The sequence below is a fragment of the Balaenoptera physalus genome, assembly GCF_965194825.1.
Source record: "Balaenoptera physalus genome assembly, chromosome: 4".
NCBI lineage: Eukaryota > Metazoa > Chordata > Mammalia > Artiodactyla > Balaenopteridae > Balaenoptera > Balaenoptera physalus.
The window spans coordinates 139,055,218-139,074,077 of NC_138891.1; the positions used below are offsets into that span (position 1 = coordinate 139,055,218).

At 43.2% G+C, this 18,860-nt stretch overlaps 1 long non-coding RNA gene across 1 annotated transcript; it reads left to right on the forward strand.

Moving 5' to 3' along the window:
• The first annotated feature begins 7,229 nt into the window (after nucleotides 1-7,229).
• Nucleotides 7,230-13,668, forward strand: LOC309659305. The gene is made up of 2 exons (XR_014262734.1): nucleotides 7,230-10,930; nucleotides 11,314-13,668. It is a non-coding gene; the product is annotated as an uncharacterized lncRNA (long non-coding RNA).
• The last annotated feature ends 5,192 nt before the right edge of the window (nucleotides 13,669-18,860 follow it).

Sequence of the window (18,860 nt, forward strand, 5' to 3'; positions counted from 1 at the left end):
TGTGCATTTCTAAGAATCTGTCCATTTCTTCCAGGTTGTCCATTTTATTGGCATAGAGTTGCTTGTAGTAATCTCTCATGATCTTTTGTATTTCTGTAGTGTCAGTGGTTATTTCTCCTTTTTCATTTCTAATTCTATTGATTTGAGTCTTCTCCCTTTTTCACTTGATGAGTCTGGCTAATGGTTTATCAATTTTGTTTATCTTCTCAAAGAACCAGCTTTTAGTTTCATTGATTTTTGCTATTGTTTCCTTCATTTCTTTTTCATTTATTTCTGATCTGATCTTTATGATTTCTTTCCTTCTGCTAGCTTTGGGGTTTTTTTGCTCTTCTTTCTCTAATTGCTTTAGGTGCAAGGTTAGGTTGTTTATTCGAGATGTTTCCTGTTTCTTGATGTGGGCTTGTATTGCTATAAACTTCCCTCTTAGAACTGCTTATGCTGCATCCCATAGGTTGTGGGTCGTCGTGTCTCCATTGTCATTTGTTACTAGGTATTTTTTGATTTCCCCTTTGATTTCTTCAGTGATCACTTCGTTATTAAGTAGTGTATTGTGTAGCCTCCATGTATTTGTATTTTTTACAGATCTTTTCCTGTAATTGATATCTAGTCTCATAGCGTTGTGGTCGGAAAAGATACTTGATACGATTTCAATTTTCTTAAATTTACCAAGGCTTGATTTGTGACCCAAGATATGATCTATCCTGGAGAATGTTCCATGAGCACTTGAGAAAAATGTGTATTCTGTTGTTTTTGGGTGGAGTGTCCTATAAATATCGATTAAGTCCATCTTGTTTAATGTATCATTTAAAGCTTGTGTTTCCTTATTTATTTTCATTTTGGATGATCTGTCCATTGGTGAAAGTGGGGTGTTAAAGTCCCCTACTATGATTGTGTTGCTGTCGATTTCCCCTTTTATGGCTGTTAGTATTTGCCTTATGTATTGAGGTGCTCCTATGTTGGGTGCATAGATATTTACAATTGTTATACCTTCCTCTTGGATCGATCCCTTGATCATTATGTAGTGTCCTTCTTTGTCTCTTGTCATAGTCTTTATTTTAAAGTCTATTTTGTCTGATATGAGAATTGCTACTCCAGCTTTCTTTTGATTTCCATTTTCATGGAATATCTTTTTCCATCCCCTCACTTTCAGTCTGTATGTGTCTCTAGGTCTGAAGTGGGTCTCTTGTAGACAGCATATATATGGGTCTTGTTTTTGTATCCATTCAGCCAGCCTGTGTCTTTTGGTGGGAGCATTTAATCCATTTACATTTAAGGTAATTATCGATATGTATGTTCCTATTCCCATTTTCTTAAATATTTTGGGTTTGTTATTGTAGGTGTTTTCCTTCTCTTGTGTTTCTTGCCTAGAGAAGTTCCTTTAGCATTTGTTGTAAAGCTGGTTTGGTGGTGCTGAATTCTCTCAGCTTTTGCTTGTCTGTAAAGGTTTTAATTTCTCCATCAAATCTGAATGAGATCCTTGCTGGGTAGAGTAACCTTGGTTGTAGGTTTTTCTCCTTCATGACTTTAAGTATATCCTGCCACTCCCTTCTGGCTTGCAGAGTTTCTGCTGAAAGATCAGCTGTTAACCTTATGGGGATTCCCTTGTGTGTTATTTGTTGTTTTTCCCTTGCTGCTTTTAATATGTTTTCTTTATATTTAATTTTTGACAGTTTGATTAATATGTGTCTTGGCGTGTTTCTCCTTGGATTTATCCTGTATGGGACTCTCTGTGCTTCCAGGACTTGATTAACTATTTCCTTTCCCATATTAGGGAAGTTTTCAACTATAATCTCTTCAAATATTTTCTCAGTCCCTTTCTTTTTCTCTTCTTCTTCTGGGACCCCTATAATTCGAATGTTGGTGCGTTTAATGTTGTCCCAGAGGTCTCTGAGACTGTACTCAGTTCTTTTTTCTTTATCCTGCTCTGCAGTAGTTATTTCCACTATTTTATCTTCCAGATCACTTATCCGTTCTTCTGCCTCAGTTATTCTGCTATTGATCCCATCTAGAGTATTTTTAATTTCATTTATTGTGTTTTTCATCGTTGCTTGGTTCCTCTTTAGTTCTTCTACGTCCTTGTTAAATGTTTCTTGCATTTTGTCTATTCTATTTCCAAGATTTTGGATCATCCTTACTATCATTATTCTGAATTCTTTTTCAGGTAGACTATCTATTTCCTCTTCATTTGTTAGGTCTGGTGTGTTTTGACCCTGCTCCTTCATCTGCTGTGTGTTTTTCTGTCATCTCATTTTGCTTATCTTACTGTGTTTGGGGTCTCCTTTTCACTGGCTGCAGGTTCGTAGTTCCCGTTGTTTTTGGTATCTGTCCCCAGTGGCTAAGGTTGGTTCAGTGGGTTGTGTAGGCTTCCTGGTGGAGGGAACTCGTGCCTGTGTTCTGGTGGATGAGGCTGGATCTTGTCTTTCTGGTGGGCATGTCCACGTCTGGTGGTGTATTTTGGGGTGTCTGTGGCCTTATTATGATTTTAGGCAGCCTCTCTGCTAATGGATGGGGCTGTGTTCCTGTCTTGCTAGTTGTTTGGCATAGGGTGTCCAGCACTGTAGCTTGCTGGTCGTTGAGTGAAGCTGGGTCTTGATGTTGAGATGGAGATCTCTGAGAGATTTTCGCCGTTTGGTATTACGTGGAGCTGGGAGGTGTCTTGTGGACCAGTGTCCTGAAGTTGGCTCTCCCACCTCAGAGGCACAGGCCTGATGCCTGGCTGGAGCACCAAGAGTCTTTCATCCACACAGCTCAGAATAAAAGGGAGAAAAAAATAGAAAGAAAGAAAGAAAGAGGATAAAATAAAATAAAATAAAGCTATTATAATAAAAAATAAGAAAAAAAATTATTAAGAATAAATGTATTCAGAAAAAAATTTTTTTAATTAAAAAAATAGATTTATTAATTTTTTATAATAAAAATAAGAAAAAGAATTATTAAGAAAAAATTTATTAAGAAAAAAATTTTTAATTTTTTAAAATAAAAAATATGAAAAAAGTTATTAAAACATTTTTTTAATTTCTAAAAAATAGAAAATAAGGAAAAATTATTAAGAAAACATTTATTAGGAAAAAAATTTTTTTAAAGTAAAACAAAAAAAAACAAAAACAAAAAAAAAACGGACGGACCTAACCCTAGGACTAATGGTGAAAACAAAGCTATACAGACAAAATCTCACCCAGAAGCATACACATATACACTCACAAAAAAAGGAAAAGGGGAAAAATTAATATATCCTGCTCCCAAAGTCCACCTCTTGAATTTGGGATGATTCGTTGTCTATTCAGGTATTCAACAGATGCAGGCACATCAAGTTGTTTGTGGAGCTTTAATCCGCTGCTTCTGAGGCTGTTGGGAGAGATTTCCCTTTCTCTTCTTTGTTCGTACAGCTCCCAGGGTTCAGCTTTGGATTTGGACCCGCCTCTGCATGTAGGTCGCCTGAGGGCGTATTTTGGGAGGTCTGACGTCTTCTGCCAGCGTTCAGTGGGTGTTCTGTAGGAGCAGTTCCACATGTAGATGTATTTCTACTATATCTTATCTCCTTTGAAGGTCTTGCTTTCTTTTCCCATGGACAGGGGCCCTTTCTCCCATCCTCGTATGTGCAGAATTTTATCTACTGAACAGAAGGAACGGCTCATCCAGAGCTCCAAGCAACTTCTGGGAAATAAGACTTCCGTAAATTCCCTCTTTGGGGCAGGTCTACTGGGAGACGAAGAGGACGAGTAAACCTACTGCAGAGCCCCTTGAGTCACGGCTTTCTCGCTGCCTCTGGAGGTGGTGGGTAAATTCACTCCAGTCCTCCATCCATGCCTTGTGTGTTAAGAACTTTCAGACTTTCAGCATTTTTTTTCCCCCCTGGCCTGGGTCTGGATTCCATCTTTAATCCAACTCACCCACGTGCTGTCAGATGCTCCTGGGTCATTTCCTCTCTGTGGTAACTCTTGCCCCTCTAGGACACTGGCCTTTATCCCAAGCCTTTATCACATCTGGGCATCTTGCTTTCCATTTTCAACTGGGGCATGAGGACAGGAAGGGGCTGTTTTCTGATTATATAATCATCATGCTTTCCATGGCTAAGTGATTGGAGAATTGACTAAACTTTATATCTGGGCTTCTAGGTCAGTTTTCTTGATACACTTTTTTAAAATTGAAGAACAGATACAATGAGCTAACACTTTATTGGGGGTATGTGTGTATGTGTGTGTGAAAATCCCTGAGAAGCCAGAAGTAGGGGTAATTGATTGAGCAGAGAAGGAGGGAAAGCAGACAAGCGGGTGTGTTACTTACCTGTCCCAGCCTCGCCAGACAGTCTGGCTCGTTGTTCGGTCCCATGCACTGTCTCCGGGCTGGCTGTATGAAGGTGCAGCTGCTCAGAACCATCCTTCAGGAGGGAGGCAGGTAGAATTCATCCACTGGATCCTCCTGTTCCATCTTCCATTGTCAAAGTTCCCTTCACAGAGATTAGCTTCCCACACTTCTGGGTCCTGCCACCTGCCCAGGAAGCCCCAGGGGTTGGAACCTCTCCTGGGCTACTGTCACCCCTTCTCTGGTCAGCCTGTCTTATTTCTCTTAGGGAGCACGTGTTTTTTGTTCTGTCTTTCCATGGGGCCCTTTGGCTTGGTGGTGGAACCACTATTACCTTCTGCTTCAGAAGTGGTCTTGGTGGGTGAAATGGTCCCAGGATGCTTCCCACTTGGAGATGCTGTCACTTTCATTAACATGACCGACAACCTTCCTTAAGGGGGAAAAAGACAAATCATAAAAACAAACCCAGCAAACGAAAAATAAGAGACATTGGTGACTTATTTAAAAGAACCTGGGGACTTCCCTGGCGGTCCAGTGGTTAAGACTCCGCACTTCCAATATAGGGGGCACGGGTTTGATCCCTGGCTGGGGAACTAAATCCCACAGGCCACGCATGCCAAAAAAAAAGAACCTGAAGGGTATGTCCTTGCATCCCCCAACCCCCACTGTCCAGGGAACATGGCCAGTGCCCACGGAGACTGGCCAGTGCTCTGTGTGGGTGGAGCTAGGTTTTCCGAGGCCTGAAGCTTGTATTATTGGAGGGTCCATTTTAATAACAAATAACATGAAATTATGAATATGGAGTTAGGTTTGATGGTGAATATTTATTTAGGAGAGAAAAAGTCACCATCGATCATAAATTTAATAACACACCCATTAAAAAGTCCAGAGAAGTAACACACTATATTATTAGTTAGCTGCCCGAACCACCTCTTTTCCCCTCTCTCTATTTTTTGGGCTGCATATTCTTTGCTTTCCTCTTCATATGACAATGATTTTAAACTATATTTAAAAAGAAAGAATAGGTTGGTCATTCGGTCTTTCCTCTGGCATCTGTGATCAGTATTTGTTATTGATAGTTTGGCAAAGATTAGTTAATTAATTAATTACAACCTCACAACTAATTACTGGTAATATCATGTAAAGTTTTAGGATTGTTAAAATTGGGACCATCTCTACTGAGTTTCTATTGATTGTTAAAATTGGGACCATCTCTATTGAGTACAACCTCACAACTATTACTGGTAATATCATGTAAAGTTTTAGGATTGTTGAAATTGGGACCATCTCTACTGAGTTTCTGTCACCCGTGAGCTTTAAGATTGCAAGGCATTTCAACTTTCTTGTGATTCACTATTCTTAAGTATTCTTTGAACCGATCCTCTTTAACCAGATGGTCATCAACGTCCTTGTTGTAGTGGTGTGTTAGGAGTTTTACATTATCTTCATCAGTGTCAGTATTCAGTGTCACAGAGGCAAAAAACTGAAATCTTATTTAAGTGTGATCCTATGACTCACTTCTCATTATTAATTGGATACCACATCATTCAAGAAACAATTATTTCTATTAGAAATTTTTTTCCTTGTCTTAATGATTGACTACTTTTAGGATCATCTAAACTTTTTCATTATGAACGTTCTCTCTTTGATAGCAGAATGATTTCTGTTGTTCATTTCTCATCTTTGTTGCTTTTAAAATATTCTATTAATTTTTATGTGTATTTTCTTTCAGTGCTTTAACAAATTTTAGTGTCAAAAAAGGCACTTTTTATACAAGTCCATACGAGTCTATAGTTTCTCATTTGTTTTATTGAAACATTCCAAAGCACATTTTCAAATTGCAGTTAAACTGGCATATTCAAGTTTTATCAACTTTTTTGAATAATTCTTTTTCTCATTCCTGCTGTGTTTGGGTTTCTCTCTTGTATCTTTAAAAACATATATTAAAGTCCTTAAAATATTGTTATATCCAAGTTACAAGGCTTGAATGAATTTATAGTAGCATCTCTCTACAAATAGACTCTTCAAATAAAAATCCAGTTGATAATGTGTGCTTAAATTACCCAATCACTTGAACCTGAAAAAAAACACATATAATTACTGCAAAATATCACAGTAGTTAACAATGTTAGGTCTTATGAAGGCAGTTTTTTCTCCTATGAAATTAAAGAAATGAGATGCTCAAGGCAAATATATTGTGATATTTGTGTCACCAAGCCAGGTGAATTGGAACAGAGGGCAGAAAGAGTGTTCCTGGAAATCATTTCTGCACTAGACTAGTTTCTCATTTTATTTCTCTGCTACAATTCCTTATATTTTCACGAATTTTGCCGATTTTTCACTCTAAAAATGTTAACATATATATTAATACATTTAAAGTCTTTATTTGCACGTGACAGTTCTGGATCATCTCTGGGTCTGTTTCTACTGACTATGTTTTCTATTTATGGGTCATATTTTCAGGTTTATTCACATGTACTTTAGGTTTTTTTTCTTGTTGTTGTTTGTTTGTTTTTTAATTAAATACTACAGTTGAGTATAACAGAGCAGTGAAAACAGACAGAAATTATAATATTTTCCAGGAAGTGCTTGCTCTTTTTTGAGTCAGGTATCTTGGTCTAGGATCTGGTCTCTTCAATCTAATCATTAGTTGAGCTGAATTAGCACTGGGGTTGTCACTCTGGTTAACTTAATTCACCTCTGCTCCTAAATATCTTGAGTGTGGGATTACCCTCCTTCCAGCAGTGCTGTGAGATCTGATACCACAAAATTTCTCTTTCTTGTGTCATCTTCCTGGCCACCATTTACTCAGTAAATTTCTGTGAGAGAGGGTTGGCAGACAGCGACGTCTGACTCTGTGTTTGGGACTCCACCAGATTCAAGTCTACACATCAGCTGTTAAACACTCAGTTTCTCCTTATCCCCCCAGTTTTTCTCTACCAGTAGCAAACTTGCTTTTCTGCCCATCCAGGCTCCCATACTTGACAACTTACCCCAGTCATGGAAGAGGCCATGCTCAACAAAGAAGGACTCATCCCTCTCTGGATTTTAGTTTATTCAGACTTCTTTTGAATCTGCAATTCTTCAATGGTGTTAAAGAAAAATACAATTTCAAGCTTATCTAGTGCTTTCTCATTGCTATGGTGTAGTGGTGGTCTTTTGTGATCTTTTACATCTTAACCAGAAGTGGAACCTCTTCATTTTGTTTTGATTTTGGAAAATCTGCTCTTTTATATTTTGTTTCTTTTAAGCCATTATTTGTTTTGTTTATTGCTTTTGATGTCTCTTCTAATTTAGTTATTTTTTTTCTGAAAAATTTTCCTTGTATTTCTAATCCTGTTCTGCGTTCTGTCACCTGTCCTTTCAAACCTTGTACTTCTAAATGTTTCTAGTTTTGATTTGTTACACTTTTTTTTTTTTTTTTAACCGCACTGCTGGGCTTGTGGGTCTTAGTTCCCCTACAAGGGATTGAACCTCGGCCATCGCAGTGAAAGTGCCAAGTCCTAACCACTGGACCGGCAGGGAATTCCCTAAGTTACACTTTAATAACATCTATCATTTGCTTAATTCCTTTCACCTCATTTCAAATATTAGGTTACATTTTCATCTGCATTGTGCAGCATAGCTTTCTGTTTTGCTTTTGTTGTCTGTAGGGACAATATTATGTTCTTTTCCTCTTTTCTCTTATAACAACTTTATATGAGAATTGGCCATGATCCTTTTCTATTGTGTTTTGTTTTTTGGTTTTAAGTGAAATGAGTTTCTCTGTATTTATAGGAGTGAGGGATACAGCAAAATAGGTTTTGTAGCTTCCTGGCTCTAGTGCTCCCTCTGCTGCTGCTTTTGCAAAGTGACAAAAAATATTGTATTCAATATTTTCTGAGATCTGACTTTCTGATCCCCTCCCCCACTTTTTTCCTGCACCACCTCTCTTCCCTGCACCCTTTATTCCTGATCTCTTCCTTGTGGAGTTTGTCTTGACAGGTAGCTTCCCTGTGCTATTTTTGAAGGCTTCTAGACTGCTCCTTCATGGTCAGAATGGTGTGTCATGGTCCCCTTGTGCTCCTCTGTGAATTGGATGCTACCATTTTCAAACTGGACCTCTGTGCCGTCAGTGAATACAGGTGAGCAATGTTGTGGCTTTTCTGTTCTCTGTACTGTTGGAATCCCTTTCTTTCCTCCCACACAGATCCTCAACCATACGGGTCTTGTAGCTGTTGGTGAATTACCCCACATGCTCATTCTGCAAGCTTCATTGGAATACCTTGTTAATTATTTTGTTGTAGAAGTTCAAGGTCTTTGATTTTGATACACTGGTTGCTTGGTCTGATTTGATGGAGGAATTTGAAGAGATGAAAATATTATGCCTCACAATCTCCCCAGAATCCTTGTCATAATTATTTTCAAATGATTCTAAAAGAAAGAAAAGATGTTACTGATGATTCACCTCTGATGCCAGTCAACTGGGATATTTCTAGAGAAGATGGTTCTGTTCTGGTTTGGTAGCTAAACAAGGCTATGTCACCATCTATGACTGTTTTCACAGAATCCCACAAACTCTGATCTGATTCCTTCACACCTTGTATTTTCCCTGTTTTGGGCTGAATTGTGTTTCCCCTAGATTTATGTTTTGACGTCCTAATCCCTGGTACCTCAGAATGTGACTGTATTTGGAGATAGGATCTTTAAAGAGGTCATTAAGTTTACATGAGGTTATATGAGTGGGCCCTAATCCAATAGGACTGCTGTCCTTATTAGAAGAGGAGACTCAGACACAGAGAAGTACAGAGGGCAACCACGTGAAGACACAAAGAGAAGGTGGCCGTCTACACACCAAGGAGAGAGGCCCTCAGAGGAAACCAACCCTGCTGACACCTTGATCTCAAACTTCTGGCCTCCAGACTGTGAGAGAATAAATCAATTTAAAGCCTCCCAGTCTGTGGTACTTTGCTATGGCAGCCCTAGTGTGATTCAACCCGCTCCCCCCAACCCCGTCCCACCCCCAACAAACAAATGCACACACTGCTTATGAGAATCTGTTCCCAGTTCACCACGTCTGGAGTCAAAAGACCATACCAGGACATTATTTTCCCTCTTGATATATAAGAATAGCTCCCTAGGCCTTTTACTCCCTTAAAAACCTCATTTCGTGGGAAGAATAAGCTACAATATTTTTCATTTTATTTTGTGATCTTGGTTCAGGCAGAACTCGGAGGTGACTGACCTTTTGTCTGTTTTCTTATAATCTGTTCTCTTATAGCTGCACCTACAGATGTTTAAATTACACTAAATATATTCTCTGCCTTCTCTCTCTCAGACTTTCACTGCAAAGGCTTTCTGGAGAAGGAGTATGACAGAAACAGGGCAAGCTTTGATGGAAGAGAGAGGTGGGTTCAGACCTTCTATCTGTTGCTCCTGTGTGGGATACTGGCTGAGGCACCTAACATCTCGGAGCCTTTGCTTCCTCCTTTTGAAACTGAAATGATGCTCCTCCTTCAAGGAGAGGCCCAAGGGTCACAGGAGACAAAGCTGTCATTTGCTTCCTGGCACAAAACGGACATCAAATCAGTGCTATTTTCCATTTTTTTTCCTCTTCCTTCTCCCAACCACAGTTAGTCAGAAAAAAAAAAATCATGGATTAAAGAAAATTTCAGTTAATTGAGTATATGTTTAAATGTGCACAAATTAGCAACATATTACTCCCTGCGCTCCAAATGAGCTGTCATCATCGGGAGTCCAGAGGGGTGTTGCTTACAAACTTGGGAAGCACACCACGAACAGCTCTCTGAGCGTGGTCCTCTCTGCAGAAACAGAGGCTGCTTCAAGGATTCTCTATGTATCGTTTTTATTCAGCAACTGGCAAGCTGGTGTCCTACCTAGTGGTCAGCAGGAGGTAGCCCATTTTGAAAAGAGATGAGAAGACGTTTCATATGATCTTCAGAAGTCTGTAGAACTATCAGTTCATCCTTTTCTCCCCATTTACAGAGGCCCGGGCAGTGTAAAGCCCACTATGTGAGGGTGGCAGGGGGCGTAGTACGTGTGCAGCTGCCGTGGCAACCGTGGGACTGATAAAAGAGGTCCTGCTCAAGAGAAAAAGAGTCACTACATTAAGAGGCACACTTTTGAGTGGTTTTCTTAAAATATGAATGATTTCAAATACACAGAAAAGTTCATGACAAACACAGCACATTTACCACCCAGCTCTAGTGAGTTCCAACATTTTGTCATACTTGCTTCCTATTTCTTTAAGAAGCGAAAGAACACACATGCTGGCAAAGCTCCCAGTATATCCTTCCATGATCCCTTTCTTTTCCCCGTCCCTCACCCAGAGGGGAACTGTCATCTCGAATTTGGTGTTTACCTAGAATGGCATTTGAAAATTCTATTAACATCCTATATGTGAATCCCTATTTTTTTTGTGTTGTCAAAATGTATTTTACTGATGTCATACTGTGTATATTTTTTCTATGACAAACAAATAATGCAATAAACTCTCTTGTGCCATTTTCTCTATGGAACTTCTGTAAGAGTTTTTCTATTCTTTTCCTAGAAACGGAACCGCTGGATTGAAGAGCAAGTCTTTTCTTTCCAGAGTGACTGTAGCAAATTACCCTTCAAATACCCACGTGTAAGTGACCCCATGGCTTTATATCTGCACTGATACTGAAATTGTTAGGCTTTTTAATATTTTCCAATTGGGTGGTTATAAAATATTTCAGTGTTTTAATTTATCTTTCCTTAATTAGTATGTATATTGAGCATCTTTTAAAAAAATTTTTGTTGAAAAATAGCTGATTTATAATGTGTTAATTTCTGCTGTATAGCAAAGTGACTCAGTTATACATATAAATATTCTTTTCCATTATGGTTTATTACGGGATATTGAATATAGTTCCCTGTCCTATGCAGTAGGACCTTGTTGTTTATCCATCCTATATATAAAAGTTTGCATCTGCTAATCATACTGGCCATCTTTTTATATATTTCTTGGTCTTGTATTTACCTCTTCAGGATGGGGGCTGGTTTCCAGAAAGACCACACCAGGAATAGAAGCCTGGAACTTTCAGCCTCACCCCCCCTAACCTCTGGGGAGAGAAGAGGGGCTGGAGGTCATCACCAATGACCGGTGATTGAATCAATCACATCTATGTAATGGAACTTCTATAAAAACTCCTGAACAATGGGATTCAGGGAGCTTCCACATTGCTGAACACATTGAGGTGCTGGAGGGTGGCCTCCCTAGAAAAGGCATGGAAGTTCTATATCCCACCCCCAACCCCCATGCTTCTCTTCCATTTGGCCATTGTTGAGTTGTATCCCCTATGATAAACTGGTAATATAGTAAGTGAAGTGCTTTCCTGAAGTTCTGTGAGTTGTGCTAGAGGATTATCAAACCTGAGGAGGGGGTCTTGAGAACTTCTGATTTATAGCCGTTTGGTCAGAAGATTGGGTGGCCCAGGATTTGTGAATGATGTCTGAAGGGAGGGCAGTCTTGAGGGACCGAATGACCCCTTTAACTGACTCCAGGTAGAGAGTGTCAGCACTGAATTGAATTGTTGGCCATCCAGCTGGTGTTGGAGAGTTGGAGAAGTGGTGTTGGAAAAGACACCACATATTTGGTGTCAGGAGGAAAAAAATCTCTCAGGATTGTACATAGTGTATGTGTGGTGCCATCATGGAGGGAGCAATTAACAAATTAATTCACTTATTCCACAAATATTTATTGCACAACTGCTTCACACCAGACACTGTTCCAGGCACTTGGGTGGTGAATAAAATATAAAAAATCCCTGCCCACGTGGAATTAGATTCTAATAGGGAGCAAAGAAAAAAAAAAAAAAAAGAAATCAACATGTAGCAGATCAGGAAGTGTATTAGTTTGCTAGGGCTGCCTTAACCAGATACACAGACTGGGCAGCTTAAACAATAGAAATGTACTGTCTCTCTGTTCTGGAGGCCAGAAGTCTGAGATCAAGGTGCCAGCAGGGTTGGTTCCTTCTGAGGCTGTGAAGGAGAATCTGCTCCAGGCTTCATGGTCATTCTGTTTCATCGTTTTTACATCATCTTCCCTTTGTGTGTGTCTGTCTCTGCGTCCAAATTTCCCTTTTTCACAAGGACACAGTCATATGAGATTGGGACCCTAATGGTCTCATTTTAACTTGATTACTTCTGTGAAGTGTCTATCACCAAATAAGGTGCCGAGGTAAATGGGGGTTAGGATTCCAACATATTTTGCCGGGGAGGAGACAATTCCACCTCTAACAGGTAGGTATTGGAGAATACAGAGGGCAGGATTGGGTAGGTTTGTATATAGAGAGTGGTCAAGGAGGGCTTCCCTTAGAAGGTGATGTCTGAGCAGAGACCTGAAAGATACTAGGGAACAAGTCTCACAGATGTCAGGATGTTGGGGGAAGAGCTGCCAAGGCAGGTTGGTGGGGGGGGGCTCTGAGACCCTTGCTGAGGATTTGAGGAGCAGCAAGCAGGGAAATGGGCCCAGGATGGAGCTGGTGGAGAGGGTCATGGCGGCGTCTGCTCTAGTATGAAGGGCTGTATCAGTTTCCTGAGGCTGCTGTAAGAAAAGACCACAAACTGGGTGGCGTAAAACAACAGGAATGTATTCTCTTACAATTTTGGAGACTGAAAGTCTGAAATCAAGGGGCCGCCAGGGCCATGTTCCCTCCCCTGGTGGTTGCCAGCCATCTTTGGCATTTCTTGGCTCACAGCAGCATAATTCTAACATCTTCCCACCTCCGCTCCCCCCTCCCCCATTATCTCACGGCCGTTATCCCTCTGTGTGTCTGGGTCATCACTTGGTGTCCTTCTCTTTGCATCCCTGTCTCTGTGTCTCTTCTCCTCCTCTTATAAAGACACCAGTCTTATTAGATGAAGAGCCCACCCTACTCCAGTATGACTTCACCCTAATGTACATCTTAATTTTATCTTTAAAGAGCCCATTTCCATATAAGGTCACTTTCACAGGTACCCAGGAGTTAAGGCCTCAACATACCTGTTGGGGGGGACACAATATAACCCACACAAGGACCTTGTACGTGAGGTGGGGCCACTAGACAGTAGGGGTTCCTGTGTGTCTGACACTCTGCTCAGGGCTCTTTGATGCATGGAAGCAGCTGCACGGAATAGAGCATCTTTTTAGCGACACATCCTTTGCCTACTTTCAGAAAAGCTTGGATGCAGCTTATAAAGGTAAATGCATAGGTAACAGGACAATTACAAAAGAAAGGAAAAATTTCTAATGACAAGACTGAGAAATAACTATATTCTGGCCCCAGGAATGCATCGAGGACTGAATTCACTGGCAGCAAAGGCAAAAGGGAGAAATTGGTTTAGTTCCATAAATGCCTTATTTTTGTTTTATTTAATTAATTAATTAATTATTTTTTGGCTGTGTTGGGTCTTCGTTTCTGTGCGAGGGCTTTCTCTAGTTGCGGCGGGCGGGGGCCACTCTTCATCGCGGTGCGCGGGCCTCTCACTGTCGTGGCCTCTCTTGCTGCAGAGCACAGGCTCCAGACGCGCAGGCTCAGTAGTTGTGGTGCACGGGCCTAGTTGCTCCGCGGCATGTGGGATCTTCCCAGACCAGGGCTCGAACCCATGTGCCCTGCATTAGCAGGCAGATTCTCAACCACTGTGCCACCAGGGAAGCCCATAAATGCCTTATTTTAAAAATACAACATAAAAGCCATAGGTTAGTATGATGACAAAGGTCTGCAGCTAGTTTGGCGACGTCGGGGAAACATCCCCAGCACCTGTTTCCTGTCCTGATCCTCTCTCCCCTTGGCCCGGAAGTCAGCATTTTGGGGACCGGCTGAGGGCGTGCAGCATCCTGTTTCGGAAAGCTGAAAGCATCGTATTATCTCTGAATCCAAGGAAGGCTTTCTTTGTGGAGGGTTGAAACCACACGCTTCCTAATGATTCAGTTGAACACAGCATTTGCATTTAGAAGTCCGAGAGGGAGGGACAGCTAATGGAATCTGTAGGTCGAGACTGTGCTGAATTGACCTCAAATCACCCTTAGACTGACCACACTGGTCACATTACCCGCCCCCCATCGCCCCACTCTGTGTCACCCCAAATCCTGCTTCTTTGTTCCCTCCCACGTCCCGGTCAGTCCTCCTTCAGCACCTCCTGTGTGCATCACTCCTTATCCTCCCCCAGCCACAACCCCAAATCGCCCCTTGTATCCATTTCTGGACGACGGCACCAGCCTTGACTAGCCTCCCAGACCCCTCTGCTCTTAGAGGAATCATCTCAAAACCTAGCACGAGCATGTCAGCCCTTCCGTAAGGATGGTCAGTGGCCCCAACCCTTCAGCCTGGCCTCAGAGGGTAAGTGGAGGGTGGAGACACACAGCCCTGCATCCCCATATTGCGGCTCTCTGAACCCCATAGTACTTTAGCCGAGTTGGCTAAAGGTGTCGCTGAGGGGATTCTGCTGACTCAACCCTATAACGTCGGGTAAGGATGCCAAGTGTCTTGGGTGGCTTTGCCCTCCTCTCCCCTCCTGCTGACACCACAGTTCAAAGCTCAGGGAGCAGTCTTACTTCTTTCACTTTTAGGTTCTTAGGGGGTGCACCATCACGCACTAGCCATGGTGTTGTAACGTTGCCAGGATTTGGGGTGTTGGGCAATCTGGATGGAACGCGGTGATGAAATGGTGAGCCCTTTGGTTCTCAGCTGTGTGCCGTCTCATGCTCCATCCGCAGAGCTAGGGGTCCACCTTTCTGAGAAGAGAACTCTTCTAGAAAGCAGACGTTTGCTTCTTTTTTTGCTATAAGATTCTCCATTTTTAACCTAATATGCATAATCTTCTTATTTTAGGTGCTGAATTAGCTAACATGAGAGCAACTTTATGGAAGAAATGATAACTTTCAATTATGCCCCAAATATTTGTTTCAGTGTGGTGAGAAGTGGTGGTGGGTTGCTAATGAAATAATTAGAAGCGGCTGCTTGAAGTTTCCTCAGTTTTAATAAAGTGGACATTCCTAATTAGGGGTGACAGATGAGGCTGACAGGCATTTGGACAGCCAGATCCACCTGAAACAATTATTTTACAGACAGATTATGGCCATTGCAGCCTTCAAAGCTTCCAGAAATTTCTGTTAGCTCATGGACCGTGGGTTCCTAGAAATCTAGTTTCAGACATCGGAGGGGTCTGAACATCCATGGGGAGGACTTTGTGTGGATGCTGGATCTGGTGGTGGGTAGCATGTTGGCTCCCCCTCTTGCTAGCTATGAAGCCAGGGCAGGTTACTGAAAGGTTCTGAGCCTCAGTTTCCTCATCTCTAAAATGGGGGTAATCAAACCTAGCTCATCAGGGGTTGTGGGGAATCTCACGAATTGATGTACGTGAAGCACTTAGCCCAGTGCCCAGTATTTGGAGGCCAAGTAGCTTCTATTTTTACTCTGTGATCAGGTGCTCACAAGGAGAACTTTCCGTGTCGACCATGATCACGTGGGCAGCCTGCTTTTCTTCGTTCAAATTCTTTCTTTGAAGGATGGATGAGAAAAGGGCTTAAGACTCTAGACTTAGAGGAAGCTGCTTGCTCAAAGCAGGGCCTCCTGGAGACTGATGATATTACAGTCTGGAAAGCCTAGAAGGTCAGGGGGGGCTGTGATTGGCTTTCTCCTTTTGCATGTTCCGGGAGGGCCTATTTAGGCTCTGGGGATGTGTTCCCAAAGTTTTCAGGGTCAGGAAAAAAGTGAATTTGTAGCTGGGCAGTCTTCCTTCTCCATGCTGTGCAGTGCTGAGGTTGGCCCCTCAGGCTGGGGCGGCGCCGCGGAGGACCGAGGAGGTGACACCAAGCATGGTTTGACTTGGTCTCAATTGCTCGATGAGGGTAGAAGGATGGGTCGTGGAAGGCAGGTCCTGGGCTGGGATGGTAGCCATGGGTCACTCTCCCATCCCTTCTCCGGGGTTCTCTGCTTCGGTTCTCTTGGGTGGAAATTCCAGTAGGGAACTTGGATTTTTCCAGTGCAGTAACTTGAAAGGTAATTGATGATAATACTTCTTGACTGTAATTGTTGAATCCTGGTATGGTCCAGGCACTTAGCTAAGCTTTCGCTCAGAGTGGCTCATCCATCCTGGCAATACCACTCAAGATAGGTCCTGCCGAGGGTGCTGAGGCTCAGGGAGGTTGAGTGACTTGTCCAGAGATGCACAGAGTATGGCAGATACACACCTGAGTCCAGAGCAGGTGCGTGTAAACACTGTGCTGCTCTGTCCTCCAGGGCTTTCTCCCATGGTCAATTCCCACTGCGGCCTCTGTAAACTCAGAGCAGACACAGAGCTAGGCTTGCTTGCTGGGCTGTGAGCCCACCTGGACCTTGTGTTCAAGGAGCTGGCAAAGTCGACAGGCACAGGTAACATAGAACAGCGCCATCCTGGGTGGGAGTGCGCGGTGCATGCAAGCGGGGTTGGTGGACTGATGGCCGGAGGTCTGGGTCCTGCTTCTGACTGTCACCACTGGAAAGGGGACATTCAGCCATCTGCATCTTCTTCTGGCCTGAGGACTGGGGCTATGTCCTTCTGATGTAAATCCTTACAATTCTAGGTCTCTGTGTGCTGTAGGATTTTAGGAAAAAAGGAAGCCATACGTGGCTAGATGGAGCCAGGGATGCACTGGTGCTCTCTGCCAAGCTGTAGGCTGCATGATGTGCTTTCCAGACTGATCCGGGCTTTGTACTGCTCCCAGGCAGTCCTGGTCCTCCCCCAGGTGAGCCCTGGCTTTGCCCTGCATCAACCGTGATACTTACCTGGTTGAGCCCTGGTCCCAAGCCTTGCACTGCCCTTAGGGAATGTGTGCAAGCCTGGCATGTCCCAGTGCCACCTAAGCAGGTGAGTTGGTCCAGCAATCCCACAGAACCAGCCCTGGATTCCCAGGGTCACAGAGTCACAGAGTCTGGTTACCTTTGCCTCCCTCTTAGAGGAGCTGCTCCCCTTGCCCTCCTTCCTCCTGGGAATGAAGAACTCCAGAGGGACCCCAGACTCCCTTCTCCCGTGTGGGACCCCCTGATATCAGTGGGTGAGAAGGGGGGGGATTGCATCCCACAGAGACCCCTCCTAAGCCTGTGATCTGGCTTCATGCAGACAGACCGTAACCCCCGGAGGATGGGTTGTAGCCTGAAGGGAAGGCAAAACAAACCTCAACACTGTGTATTTTTCCTTTTAAAAAATGCACCAGGAAAGTGTAACTAAACACAGAGACATGCAGGAAAAGCAAATACCGTTCCTCGGGCTCGCTTCTGTTCTTCCACGACGCATTTCAGAGCGCGGTTGACCTTTCTAGTCCTCTCATTATCTCCTCTGAAGGGTGGCAGCCTGCAAAGTTTAGCGCCTTTTATCGGCTGAACGGTGGAGATTGCCGAGTTCTCTAGAAGTGGTTTATGTTTAGACCGTGTTCCAAGTTATGCAAGACATCCCCTCCGGTGGATAACGGCAGGTCCCTGAATCCCTTGTCTCCTGCCCCTCCCTCGCCCCCTCCCTCTCTGCCCACTGCCCTCTCCTGGTTAATAGAGAAGACTCCACCTGGGATGTCCTTCTCTCCTGGTGGCCATTGGGGATTCATATGTGGGTTTCAGCCCCTGCTTCCTTGTTAATGCCCTCTGCTTTGGTGACAGTAGCCTGGACAGTAAGAGAAAAGCCCCCTACCCCAGAGTCTGACAACTTGGGTTTGACCCTGGCATAGCCTCCAGCAAACCTCTAAGTGGACAGGTCACTTAACCCCTCTGAGCTCCCATCTCCTCTGAGCCGTTCCATGAGGTACCAGTAGCTCCCACCCACTCGGGTGTTGTGGGCGGAAGAGAGACAGTGTGTGCTCTTTCATTCTTTTCCCATGAAATTGAGGACAGTGCCTGTCATATAGAAAACTATCAAGGTGAACTGTCATTGTCATGATGCCACCAGGCTGCCCCAGCAGTGTCTTCTTGGTGGAGCCCAGACACCGATCAAATCACTCCTGTTCAGATTGGAGAATCACAAACCTCAGGTCTCCCAAGATCAGGGAAAACACGAGGGGTTCCAGACCTGACAGTGTGTCTGCCTTTCCTTGTGTGTGTGGTTCTATTTCTGGATTTCCCTTTCTCGGCCGATTGGACACCTGGGGGTTGGGCTTTATCTTCAGTTCCCAGCGCTGCTGTAGCAAGTTACCATGGACGGGGCGGCTTAAAACAACAGACCTGTATTAACTCACAGTTCTGGAGGCCAGAAGTCTGACATCGAGGTGTCGACAGGCCCCGGCTTCCTTTGAAGGCTCCAGCGGAGGATCCGTCTTGTCTTTTCCAGCCTCTGGTGGCTCCTGGCATTCCTTGGCTTGTGGCCGCATCACTCCAACCTCTGTTTCTGTCTTCACTTGGCCTTCACCTCTGTGTCTGCCTTTTCCTCTTTGTAGAAGGACACTAGTCATTGGATTGAGGGCCCACCTTATGATCTCATCTCAACCTTAACTAATTATGTCTGCAAAGAGTCTATTTCCAAATAAGGTCACATTCTGAGCTTCTGGGTGGACATGAATTTCTGGGAAATACTATTCAATCTACTACAGG